The sequence below is a fragment of the Anguilla anguilla genome, chromosome 11, assembly GCF_013347855.1.
Source record: "Anguilla anguilla isolate fAngAng1 chromosome 11, fAngAng1.pri, whole genome shotgun sequence".
Lineage (NCBI taxonomy): Eukaryota > Metazoa > Chordata > Actinopteri > Anguilliformes > Anguillidae > Anguilla > Anguilla anguilla.
In genome coordinates, this window is record NC_049211.1 from 8,749,330 (window position 1) to 8,764,066 (window position 14,737).

Genomic DNA, 14,737 nt, shown 5'->3' on the forward strand with positions numbered 1-14,737 from the left:
TACAATCTTCTGTAATTGACTCTCTGCTGGGGTGTCGGGGGGGGGGGGGGGGTGGGGGGAAGGGGAAGGGCACTGGTCCTTGCCCACAAGGTGCCATCGCATAGACTGACTGACAGTAACTGTGATTCATTCTCCCGGGGTTCCATTAGTTTCTGACAATGAGGTGGTGGGCGTAACAGAGTCTGGAAGAACGGGGGCGCATAACGTATGACTCGCCCGACACCGGGCTCTACCTCGGCCTGAAGGGCCCACCGGGCTTTCTCAGAAGCAGCAAAGGCTGCAGTGACCTGCCCCTGCTCTTACTGATCATACACAGAGCTAGCAATGCCTATGATATTTTGATTTTATCTATGAACCAAAGGCAAACTTATACACAGTACCTTTTTTTTATTTTTTATCTTTCATTCTTAACAATCTTGCATTCTTTTTTTTTTTTTTTTTTTTGCAAGTACAACTAAATGGAGCACTCAAATATAAAACGGGACAAACACAATGATATCTTTAGATTGTGAATTTGTGAATATATGTGAATGTGGAAAGTGATTCCTTGGGATGTCTATTTATCTTTATGTTTTAATATTGGCAATAAAATACATTTGAGCTGATTTTAAAATTTCTTTTGGACCAAAACTTTTGAAATAAATTTTGTTCAACTGATTTTAGTAGCGTTTTCAAATGAATGCTTTATTATTTTCCAGTTTGGATATGGAGGGTGTGGATAAACTGCAAGAAATGACACCATGTAATTACTAGATTGCACCAAAGCCAAACCCTCATTCAGCAAACCTTTTTAAATGGGGGAAAAATGATTAAATGCTTGATCGCTGTAAGAAGGTTAGAATATTTTCTAAAAGGTGGTCAGAGAAGAGTTTGAACAGCATGCAAAAAAAAAAAAAACTACCATGAAAGGGATTCTTTGGCTCAAGTGGCTCAGGCCTATTTATAATTCATAAAATAACTTTAAACAGCACAGGGACACCTCATGATTATACTTTAATGTTACTGAGGGAGCTGAAAGGTGTAATTGTTTAGCATCTGTCACAATCGATGGAATTTGATAATTCCCTTCCAGGCAAATTAGAAAAAGGCAGTGCGATCGGAATTTTCAAAGCTTTTGGATGAAAAGATTATTACTGAGGGATCAACTGACATTTTTTGAGCTAGTGAGTGCAGATGTGGGGGTCCTATGGAAAGATAATAAATGCCTCTTCACTGACCTCTGGGATTTACTGTTTGAGCTGCTCTACTCTTATTCATACTCTTAAACCCAGTGAGGCACATGGGCAGTAAATCTGTTTGTGATTAAAAACTATTTGAAATATTGTGGAGGGCATGCGTGCGTGCGTGCGTGTATACACACACACACACACACAGACTGGCCACGTTCGTAGTAGTACCGGGTAGGCCCCCCCTTTTGCCTCCAGAATAGCCTGAATTCTTTGTAGCATGGATTGAAAAAAGGTGCTGAAAACATCCCATAGGGATTTCGGTCCATCCTGAGCACACATCCTGAGTTTTTGTTTCTCTTAGACTGTAATACTGCGGTAACGTATTGTGGAGAAAGAAGACTGTCTAGAGACGATCAACAATGTTGTCTGTCTTGGTAATATTGAGCAATATATCAAACCTAATTTTACAGGTACTTTTAACATCTTAGGTCCAAGTTCTTTCGCATTTCGCATGTAAGCACCTGTACATGCATCATCTTTTTTGAATACTTGGCAGGATTATCGCACCCAACACCACCAGTGGAAAATGGCATACAGAGGAGGAATTGCGGAACACAAATAATTTAATCAATACTGCTACAGTACTGCAATTATAAAAAGATCTAATATGGATTTTTTTTTCATAAAAAAGGATTGACACTTTAAACTACTCCCCATCACAGAATATATATATATATATATAGAGAGAGAGAGAGAGAGAGAGAGAGAGAGTACAAGATGTATGATGTAAATATGGACATCTGTTTTAACGTCTATAAATTTTTCATCCCAAATTAAATAGAAGTTCAATTTATAGTAATTTAAAATACAATATTGAAAGTAGTTTCTGAATGCCCATATTTATATCCATACATGGATGCATGCACTTGTGCCATCAAAGAAGCAAAGAAATTACGAGCCTAATAAGCAGAACCGGTGGATGCAATTTCACCGCAATGGCTGCAGTTGAAATGGGACTGGGATGCATGTATCGGGCACAACATGGAGAACTCTATTCATAATTGAAAACATGAAAGAGAGCAGGGGCCTCATTTATTAAAATGTTCTTAGATTTATACTTGAACTTAGTCTTAAGATAATTTCCGCCAGTGTGCTTATGTGCGATTCATAAAAGATACTGAGCATGAAATACATTGCTTATGCACGTTCTAAGAAGCCCGAGTGTAACTTATGCACCTGTGATCTATAAATCTCAAATTAACTTAAAATTGACGGCACCTGAACGTGCCTTACAATCAGCGATTTCCCCTTATATTATTGTGAAACACCAGACCCAAGCGAAGCGAACTGCAACGCACAAACAATCAATAAATACGTTTGTTAAAATAGCATGTGTGTGTTTATTTAACAAATCTGTGCATCAATTAACCATTTTCATCTGGTTATAATGTTTACTATTAACTGGAGATCTAGTAACAGCGACGCGTCGTTACAATAATGCTAGCACATATGAGGGTTTAGTCAGGAATATCCATGGACCAAAAGAGAAAAGCAAACTTTTTAGAAGACAAGATCACGGCGATGGAGGAGGAGATTGAAGACAGGCAACATGTAACATGTATTATTCAGTGGACTAAATAGTGGGTTGACAAACAATTAATTACTCACACTTTTAATTGATAATTCCTATTCAATTGTAATAAAGCTAATGCAAAGTTCACCACAGGCTTGGACGCATATGCGTCCCAAACTGCAATACCCCTACATAAACAGCAGGAAAATCACTTACGTCAAGTCTAGGCTTTGCGTAGACATAAGATCATTTCCATGTCAAAGTAAGGTTTTAACTACTTGTTCATGGTTTTCTGCGTAAGCCATACTTAAGATCAAAATTGATCATAAGTCAGTTTTATAAATGAGGCCCCAGATCTCTTCACAGGTTGTATATGGATATGTGTTTCTTCGGTCTGAATTACAAGGTAACATTATGGTAGGGGAAATTTGGTAGCATAATGGTTGGGGGCTTAAAATACAAAGGTTGTGATTTGGACATCAGCTGGGGTGTTGCTGTTGTACCCTTGAGCAAGGCACTTAACCAGAGTTGCTCCAGTAAAATATCCTGCTGTATAAATGGATTGTATGTAAATAGATAATCAGTATCAGTCAGATTATCTTGTGGGTTTGTAACAACTACAATATTATAAGATAACCTGTAAGATTTGTATACTACAACTTGTTTCTTAGTGTTTGTGTGTGAGTGTGTGCACGTGCGCATGCACATACATACATACATACATACATACATGCATACATACATTGAGATTTTGAATAGCTTTGTTATTTTTAAAGAAACAAAATGTGAATGAATTCTGTTCAGTTTGTAAGCATGGAATAGTTATTCAGAAAGAAAACTCACAATTTCTTAACTTAAACACCCCACTCTTTATATCTACTGTCGGTTTTCATTCCACTTAGGAAACAGGAGGGGCTATTTACCCAAAGACACAAGAAAAGCAATTTTCATCAAGATTTTTTTCCCTCCATTTTCTCCGCAATATGTACTCGCATCCGTATTCAAACTGATACTGGGAGGAGAATGGAATGCACATTTGTTTTTCAGATTCTCTTGAGAGGGCTGGGGTAGAATGATTTTCTCACAAATCCATTAAAACAGTTGTTGGCAAAGGAAAGCTCCATCCTCAGATTTAACAGAATAATCCTGTGTGTGCGGAAATGTAATTCTATAAAATGTGAAATGTAATGTTATATCTTTAATATTACACATGCAATTCACTCTCATTAGACCCAAAGTAACTGTACATATACTCTTAACTACCTTACTAAATCCAAGGAAGGCTAGTGAAATGATAAACTATAATCTATCCAACTATGAAATTTTGTTTTAATGATGATATTTAAAATAACAAATGCAACTGCTCAAATTGCACAACAGGAACATTACTTTTTTATTTTATCATTATTGTTTTCATACTAAAGTTGGATTGCTGTTAATGTTAGGTAGTCAAGAATGCATTATGCCATAGTCCATTATATACTATATGACCAAAAGTATGTGGACATCCCTTGGTCTGGGGCTGTTTTTCATGGTTTGGGCTAGTTCCCTTAGTTCCAGTGAAGGCAAATCTTAATGCAATGACATTCTAGATGATTCTGTCCTTCCAACTTTGTGGCAACAGTTTGGGGATGGCCCTTTCCTGTTTCCGCATGACAATGCCCCTGGGCACACAGTGAGGTCCATATAGAAATGGTTTTGTTGAGATTGGAGAGGAGAAACTTTACTGGCCTGCACAGAGCCCTGACCTGAACCACATCCAACAGCATTGGGATGAACTGGAAAGCCAACTGTAACCCAGGCCTAATCTAACAATCAGTGCCCAACCTCACTAATGGTCTTCTGGCTGAATGGAAGCAAATCCCTGCAGCAATGCTCGAACATCTAGTATAAAGCCTTCCCGGAAGAGTCGTGGTTGGTATAGCAGCAGAGGGTGGACCAACTCCATATTAATGGCCATAATTTTGGATGGGATGTTGGATGCCAGGTGTCCACATACTTTTGGCCATGTAGCGTATCTGATAATTACAAAGTGGTGTCATGCACTTCGTCAGTCAGTTTAAGCTTTATCTCTGCAAGGTTATAATAGGCCACACTCACGAAAAGGGCAAAGCAGCAGCTATTGGAGAGGCAACAGTATTAAAGAATAAGCAACCGGCAATGGCGAACAATTCAGCCACAAGCCATTTACTTTCCGTTCTCTGTACAACCGACATGAACAGTAAACAAAGGTGTATTTGTGAACCCTGCAGTGGTGCTAAAGACGCTGCTAAAATGCTTGCATATCTCTGCATTAGATGAGCCTCTTGTTGTCAGGCATACTGTATCTAACCAAGATTCAGTTTGCCTGCATTGTGGTAAGTATATCTTAAGTCTGTGGTTTGGGACTTCAGCAAATGGTTATTTGTTTGGGGTCCCCGTGGGTAAACTTGTATTTGCTGAAATCTCCTCTTGCCTGTGCAGAGATTGATTGCTGGGAAGTGATTGATGGGCAAGTTAGGGTTTTCTGAATCAACAAATGTGTTTCCCCTCCCTTAGGAGGCAAAGGCCAGGGGGTGGGCGGTGGGTGGGGGGGGTGGGCTTATTGCACTAAGATCACTGTTCATTCTGTCATAAGAGCCATAAGATCCTACTGTTCCAACTGCCTGATAAATCCATTTCCCCTCACAGTATACTGTATTATTTACAGTATGTTGTGCACCTGTGTACAGAAGAAATATTGCAGTGGGATCAATATGATTTTTTTTTAAACTCCATTTTGTATTATTGCTAAATCACTGAACTCTTTTTCACTTTTAGGACATCTACATGATTGTATCATTCATCTGCCCAATAATTTCATAAAAAGGTGCATATTCAAAAGTCTTGCCCTATATGTTTTGTTCTACTCATAAATTGTAGCTTGATATTGTATCTTATGACAGGATAGGACACAGACATTTAACTCTTTGAAGTCAGTGTTCTACAACTCCATTTCTTTATGCCTGTACTGATTGTTACATATGCATTAGAATGTTCGGTTAATAACATTCTAATCACATATTTGTGATATAGCAGCTTAAAAGGTTAATAATAGTAGATGTCTCTACTCAGTGGAAGTTATCCATTTTATTTCAGTATCAAAAATAATGCACAGTAATAAAAAAAAACATTTCAATCATAAAAAAACTGTTCATTCAATTGAAGACATTTACTGTATATTTGTTTCTCTAAAGTGGATGACAAGTAGAAAGAACTATAGAATCAAACAGATTAACAAGAAATGTAATGTAACGGTTTGGGGCATGCCCGTCCAAGGTGTAACTTGGCACACTTCTCCCACCCCAATAAATGCTAGGCTTTTCTATTTCAATAAGAATTTTGGCAGCGTTTACAAAATAAAAGGAGAGAAGGCAAAGTCCCTGAACATTAACATGTTGGAATTTAAAATCCCCACCAGGAAAATCAAACTAGCCATAAACATGGAATGACTCAATCCGCAACGTTCGTGGGTGGGGTTCTGGATTTTCTTCAACCAGGTTGCATAATTTCTTTTAGTCACCTACTCTGGGGAAATGTTTGGCTTTCATAAAATCTCAACTAGTTACTGCAGGAAAAGTTTTTGTTGGCACGTTTCACCTGCACAGTGTTACGACCAATCAATCGATAAATCAACATAAAATAAATAAATAAACATTACATACACATACATTATATAAAATACAGACCAGAGGCTTGTCCAAAAATATTACATTTAATTTAAAAGTCCGTTTAATACACTTCTGCGTCTACATTCAGACCAAAGCAGGCAAAGCAGTCTCATATTTGTGTCTGCTCTGCTCCCTTTATTTTTCATCAGTGGTGGTGCTGGCAATGACCTTTAATTGAATTTTTAATTAAAAATTGTAATGAAACACCTGCCTGCTCCTACTTGGTGGTGCGCGGAAGGCAAAATGAGTGGGTTGTGAAGTGCAGTATCCGGCTAAGGCACGGGCTATCAGTGCGATGACATCACTCCGGCATCAAATCCTGCCTGTTCCAAAGCCGGCCGGAGCCGGTAGCCCCATATCGCCGGATATAATTGGACAAAGTGTTGCCCAGGGATGCGAGATTTCAGTTGGGCCGTCCCCGGCTTATCGCACACCGCCGTTATCGATCTGTCTGCCCACGGTCTGCCTGCGCGTGAAGCATTGCCCCTCCAGTGTAATGACTGTGTGGCTCAGTTGGCGGAAATAAAGAGTTGTGGCTGGCAGCTCTGAAGGAGTGTGTGTGTGTGTGTGTGTGTGTGTGTGTACATGTGCATGTGTGCCTGCGCGTGGATGCACATTTATTCTCCAGTTTAGCAGAGGGTGTTTAAGCGGTGCTGCAGGGCTTCAGGCAACACTGGGTGTTCAAATCTGAAGATAAAGGAGAACGAGGGTGAAATACCATTGAACAATTAAAACAGATTTAAAATCAGTGCGCATAGTGATGCCTGCATGATCCCCTATAGAATAATGTCTGTCAAGATTCATTTTCATCCACCGTTTGGCATGTGGTAATTACAGTGGCAGTGCACAAGCATTCACACTTCATGACTGGGGACCCTATTGTTACCGGCGAGGAAACGTGCACTAAAGCTCACATGCATCTGACACCCACCTCCACTTTGTATAAGTAGCAATTTCACATGGAGGAATAAGCTCTGCACACATCTCAAGCACCCCCCCCCCCCCAGATAAATGGCAGTTAAACCACCCAGCCCACGGATTGCGAAACCTGCAAAGGAGGCACGTCTTTCAAAGTTGTTTCCACTTTACAATCCAGCACCCTATTCACTACCCCAGCAAATACAACCACCTGATGACACAACCCGTGCACTCCAAAACCCATTTCTTCACTTCAGGCACGTCCTCTAGGCTGCAGCAAGGCAAAAGAAAAAAAAAAAGAAAAAAAAAACCTTATTACCAGCCCCTTAGCAAAGTAGCCACCGCTTTGCTGGCCAGCCCCCAGGAGAAAGCGATTGTGGTAAACAGCATGAGTCCAAGTTAATAATTTCAGCACAAAAGAGATAATCACATTTTTTTCTCTCAACCTAATCTGCTGCAGGTAACGGACCAGCGTGGTGTTTAACACCTACAAATTGGCTTGTTTGCAACTCTCCAACAGCCTTTGTAAAATGTGTTTGTTTCGTAGAGGAGACAACGGGCAGCTTGGGAAAAAGCGCTTCTCAAACTTGGCTCCTAGGACACATTGTGTTTTTAAAATTTATTTATTTTTGTTTTGTTTTGTTTTTTTATTCCAGCTGAGCTGTCAAATACATTTTAGAATTTTTTGATATACTGATCTGGATTTGGCTTCAAGTAGAATACTCTACTGCAATTACTTTCTCGCGGGTGCACGCTTCATAGAAGTTTGCATGGTTTTGAACCGTCCGTGCTCATTTAAACCTTTGTTCAAATGATTTAGGTGTCAGGCAACAGCCATGGTTAAATGTCTGCTGTATTTATTAACAGTTGCCACCAAACAGGACATCTTTGTTCCTAATTCCAGATTCCCATGATGAAAAATGGCTATATCATATCAAACTATAATACTTGATATTAAAGGACCATTACCCAGGATGTTCATAATTTTTTTAGACGTTAATGAATGAAAATAATGAGTGTATATATCATCAACGTTTCTTTCAGATCTACATTATTTCTTCACTCCAGTTGAACTACAGTCATTTACTAGCTCTGAAACATCCTCTAAATCCTCAAATCTGCCTCTACAGGCTTGATTGATTTAATTTGATGACTCATAATTAATTAAAAACATACAATTTATCAAACAGAATAAAAGACATGAATTTTTGCTATCAGGATAACAAAATAAAGCTGTAGAGCGTATTTCCATTGTGGTCCTTTCAAGTGTCTTGGAAAGTGTTGTCACACTCTGTCACCCCCGCCCAAATTCTACTAAACTCTTTCAACAGGTGTGCCAAAGGGCTCAATCCTTGGTTTCTGACTGTTCCCATAGCACATGCACCCGATATGCACAACTTCGGGCATTTTCAGAGGTGGAAGGTCCAGGAGTCAGAAAATAAACATCCTACTGTGTGTTTCTTCTACCCATGAACTCCATTTGGTTACACTAATTAGTTCTGCCTCCTGGCTGAAGAATTGTGCTAATTAGCGAGTCCGGGTGATTAGAACAAAATACTGGGGAGGACTTTTACCTTTTGAACCTGGATTTTCCATCTCTAGACATTTTCAGTATTCTGTTTTTGTCCATATTTAAGAACCTAATAGCTTCACTGGAGATTATGATGAAGCCCCTTTTTAGCCAGTAAGATTCAATCTTGCAGAGAGCGAGGTCCTCTCTAAAGATTTTGTGACAATGTAGCAAGATTTGGTTTGTTTGCATAAAAAAACTCAATGTGTAAACCCAGGCTGATGTTCCACAACATATTCATGTGAGGTTATAAACACCCAGGTGATGTTTTGTTTTATGGAAATAAATTTGTGCAATTGGCTGGTTATTGCACAAAGTGGAATTAATGAATTAGCAAGCTAATTTTTGTAAATATTTTGTAACACAGGCTTTCTGGAATTTGAACTTCCATCTAACTGGAATCATTACCATAGCAATACATCCATGCAACTAGCCTAACAGTGCTTATATATTTGCGTTGTTCTTACAGCTGATATCACCTTGATTAAGATCTCACTGACACTGGGAATAGGGGACAGTGAAACTGTTGTAAACATCTAACAGTGAAAACAAATAACTGTCAAGCAATGGATACTATTGGTAGTACGTGCAAATAAATAAATACACTACAGACAACAGTACAAAGACGGAGAACTAAATAGGTTAATGGTATGAAATGTGAAAATGCCAAGGAAAGACATGGATATTTAATTTCTTCAAACTCAGCGAAAAGGACGCTGAGGGATTTGATTGTGGTTTAAATTCACGAAAGGGTTCGACAAATTAAACTGCAAAACAAAATTCTTATATTTACCGTCTGTCACCCAATCCAATCTGTCAGCCAACTTCATATAAATAAATACTGTAACCTTTACGTGGTTAAAATTAGCCACAGGTCTTTATGTATTCCGCAGAGTAGCAGGGGAAAAGGGCTTAAAAACTACATTCAACATCTGAGCTATAAGCTGAGGTTCTGAATGTCTTTGTGTAACACACAGCTTGCGCTCTCTCTCCCTCTCTCATATATATATATATATATATACTGTCTGTCAGCCAATCCATTTTATATATATATATATATATATATATATATATATATATATATATGAGAAACAAGTAAATGATGGGATTGAAGCAGTGTTAGGTCCCTAGGGACAGAGCCTGTCATTTCATTTTCTATAGAGAATGATAATACACCAACTGTGCATTCAACAGGGCACGCTTCATGCCTCTCACTTCATTAAAATCAGGCCAGGATCTACCAGACTGTCAGCAGAGGATTTACTGCCTTATAACAGTGTTTTATCTCTGGCATTGTGTACCCCTTCATGGGCAGTGTCCAAATGACATGAAGAAATAAGATGAGATAACAGTTGGTGGGAAGGAAAAATCAACAGAATAAAGTACAACTGACAGGCGGTTAGCTATCTCTTAGATTGGTTGTGTATTTTTTTTTTTTAAATGCAACATACAAAACGCATGCCTTCTAAATAAAACCAATGTTACTTGTGAACATAAAAGAGGAATTAAAAATGAATCTTTAAAATGTAACAGGTTTATGGTTATACGTGTTAAATAAGAGATGAAAAGAATAAAAAATATACAACCAATATACAGTATGTTGGTGGTTTATAGTCAACAATTACATTGTATAAAAAAACGATAAGGGCATAGGTCAGCTTAACACTGGGTGCAGATAGAATCACATATCTTATGCAGGAACACCATGGTGCTTTTTTGCATTTGAGGAACATACAAAAGTTCCATCTGAGCTACCTTCAATTTTTGGTAAGGAAAAATGTACAAGTTGCTATTTTTTTAAGCTGAGTGCAGTAACTCAAAAATTCAGAAACTGTTCATATCACACAGAACAGGGCTGTCTGTAGCATTGTGGAAGTCGATGCTGACTCTTTCTACGTTGGATTAAATTGCATCTGTGGCCCTGGTGCCTACACAGCCTACCTGGTTTTGTAGCAGTCAATATTTAACCAATACAGTTTGCTCATGAGATTTTAGCTTAGAAAGGGTTCTTGTCTTTACCCTTCTGGGCAAAAATTATTCTACTTTCTTGGAGATATATGTACCATCTACATGGCAGGCTTAAGAGCTATAAACTAAATTAAAACTGTTCCCTCGACAAGCCCTCTTGGAGAGTTTGACCATAGTCCCTTTATTTACCTCCAGACAGCCTGACATAAGCAAGATTTACCTATTAAACAACTGCCCATAGGTATACAGCTGGCCCCAGCTAAATAGTTCTTGATTAGTCACCCTACACCTGGGGGAATGTCTAGGGCTGCTTGGCATCGTGTAAATGTATGGTAGCTGCCTTGCCCAGAGAGTTACTTTGCTGTGCTTAATGAAGGCTGCAGGTGCTCAACCTCTAATCTGTTCATACAATTTAGTTTTTCCCCTGAATTGACGTAAACAAAGCTGCATGCCTGAGATTTTCCTTTGTGACTTGTGTTTCAACATGCAATCAATGCTCCAAGTTTCCATTTCCAGGGTGCAAGGTTAACACTTTAATACTGTATATCATGTGTTTCCCTTAATGTGGTTCAATAACCCATGTGAATGGGTCTCCTTATGGTTTTAACTCCCTAGATAACCTTAGAGAAACATGGAGGTCAACATGACATGATTGGCCTTGTCAAACGGTAGTGCCATTATTATTTAAAACCCTGTTACACTGCACATGCATTTGATATTTCCATGCATCATTCAGCAATAAAGGCTTTTGCATCTACATGTTGGTGTCAAACACACCTTTGTCCCTCCAGTCTATCTCTTTAATTCAGTTGTTTCTGCTCTGTGATAATTGGAATGATCAATTCAGGTACTAAAAACTGCTAGTACCTAGGCATGTGTTGATAAATCGCTCTAAAGTTAAAACAGCCTTAGTGAAAGTAATGACCTGCTCAATGTCAGCAACGCTACTCACTATTGCTAGACTATTTGCAGCATTCCCTCTCCATCTCTGACACAGCCCTGGACTGGTTCAAGTCCTAATGGGCTGACTGGCAAGACTTCATGATTTGTACCTTAAAATCGCCCCTGGCCCTCGTCACACAGGGTGTGCCCCAGGGCTCAGTGCTGGGACCACTGCTTTACCTCATACACATGCTACCTCTGGGTGAGATGATTTGAAGGCATGATCTTGGTTTTCATTGTTTTGCAGAAGACACACAGATATGTCAGCACTTCCTTTTCCAATCTCTCTCCTACATTACATCGCCACTGAGACTTAAAGCGCTGCTTGACCTCCAACATCCTTCAGTTAAACAATGATAAAATTGAAGGTCTACTCATTGTAAACAATGCCCAGCTATCCAAACTCAAGCACTTCACAACAAATATTGGCAGCTTCACTGTTCAAGCCCCAAAGGCAGTTCATAAACTAGAGGCCATACTCAACCCCCTGCTGTCTTTTTAACCCCATTTAAAAAAATCTGGTCAAAACATAATTTTTTTTTTTATCTGAGAAATAGTGCTTACCTTCGTCCTTCACTATCCACCTCCGCTGTTGAACCCTTACTTCATGCTTTTGTTACCGCTCAGCTTGACGTCTGCTATTCTCAATTCTACACAATCCTAACACCCAACCGAGCAAACTTCAACACACACAAAACTGCCGCCAGATTGTTATCCCACACTAGATACTGGCAGCGCATCACACCCACCTTAAAAAAAACCTACACTGGCTTCCCATAAAACAGGGCTGCCCAACTCTGTTCCTGGAGATCGGCTACCCTGTAGGTTTTCAGTCCAACTCTAACAAATGACACCTTATTCAACAGCAAGAGATCTCGTTAAACTGATATTTAGTAGAATCAGGTAAAACCTACAAGCCATTAGATCTCCAAGGAACAGGATTAAGCAGCCCTGCCATAAAGGCATGTATCAAAATTCCTTTGCTCACTTACAAAGCTTTCAGTTACCTACCCCCTCCCTAAATTTCTCATTACAGACTGGTCACCTTTTATTTTCACTAATATACTGCATGTCTGGTTCTCAGTTCGTGTTCCCTCAATGCCTAATTATGGTATTCACTATCTATAGTTATAACTGTCTTTGAAGTAGCATAGCATAGCAACCTTTAACTTCTGTTTAGCAACCATGAGGCCCTGGAAATTCACAATATAAATAAAATTTATTATTATTATTATTATTATTATTATTACTACACAAAATGCATACTGCTATAGCCTTTGTGTCTTGAATCAGATTTAAACAACAGTATGTCAGCATTCGTCAAATTGAAATGGTGCCTATCCCTGGGATTATCACCAGGTTCAGATGTGCTCTCAGCCATTTTCTCATTATCTTTTATTTATCAGGCAGATGTCCTTATCGAGGACAACTTAGAGAGAGAGCACCAGTGGATGCAAGTGCAGAGTGCAAGTGCATATACCCTGCCCACGGGCTCTTGCTCTCTTCTGCTTGAGAGATAAAGGATTGCCTGCAAGTCATTTTCTTTATCCATATTTTACACTCATTCCACTTACAGGCATTGTTTAGATTTGGGTGATATCAAGAACCTGAAGGCTTTTATGTACGTTCAATTAATTTGTGCCATGTCAGCCTGGGAGCAGTTATGTCGTGTTGCTGTAGCATAGTTAAATGCAAAAGTGCTGGGATGGAGACAGAAGTTTTGTTGTGTTGGCTCTGTACTCCAGTACTGTACATTAGGATTTGGAATTAAATGGTGAATGTGAGGTTAAATTGCATACTTTCAGCTTTAATTTGAGGGTATTTACATCTATTTTGGGTCATCTGTGTAGGAATTATAGCCCTTTTTACTCATAGTCTCCCCTCCATTTTGGAGAGGAGAATATGCAATTAGTCCAATTAAAAGTAATTTGACAAATTAAAAAAGTCTTATTTAGTAGCTACTTGGTTGCAAATCCTTTGCATTCAATGCCTGGAGTCTGTGACCCATAGACATCACGAGATGCTGGGTATCTTCCCTGATGATGCTCTGCTTAGGCCTGGACTGCAGTCAGCTTCAGTTTCTGGAGATTTTTAACCATCAGTCTTGTTTTCAGTCGGTGAAATGCATGTTCTGTCGGATTCAGGCGGGTAATTGACTTGGCCAGTCTATAACATCAAATCACTATCCGCTTTTTGGCCCTGAAGAACTCTTTTGTTGCTTTATCCATTTGTTTGGGGTAACATTGGTCTGCTGCAAGATGAAGTGTTATCCAATGTTTTGAAGGCATTTGGTCTGATCTGAGGAGATGAGACGTTTCTGTGCAATTCAGAATTCACCTTGCTGCCGGCAGCAGCCACATCATCACTGAAGAATAGTGAGCCAGTCCAGTGGCAGCCATACATGCCCACGCCATAACACTACCGCTACTATGTTTCACAAATGAGGGGGGTGCTTTGGATCATGAGCAGTTCCTTTGTCTCCACACTTTCCTCTTTCCATCACTTTGGTCCATCATTTTTTGTCAGCAAACTCTTAGCTGGCCGTTCGGTTCTTGAGGCTTACCAGCGGTTTGCATCTTGCGGTGAACCATCTGAGGTTATGCTCGTGCAGTGTTCTCTCTACGGTAGTCTTTGACACGCCCTGCCTACATCCTGGTGTAAGGACTGGGCACCATTTTGGGTCTACAGCTCCAACTGACGTCACCATCATATGATCTTGTTTGTTCTTTATCTTAAATTAAGTGTGTTTTTGATTGTATTCTGTATATCATGTTATGTTTCTATATTGACTGTATGTCATGTTATGTTTAGATTACTGTATATCATATTGTGTGCTAGTTAGCAACAACGACCTGGCATCGCACATCTAACGTATATACTCTGTTACTAAAATTAGCTTACAATCTTC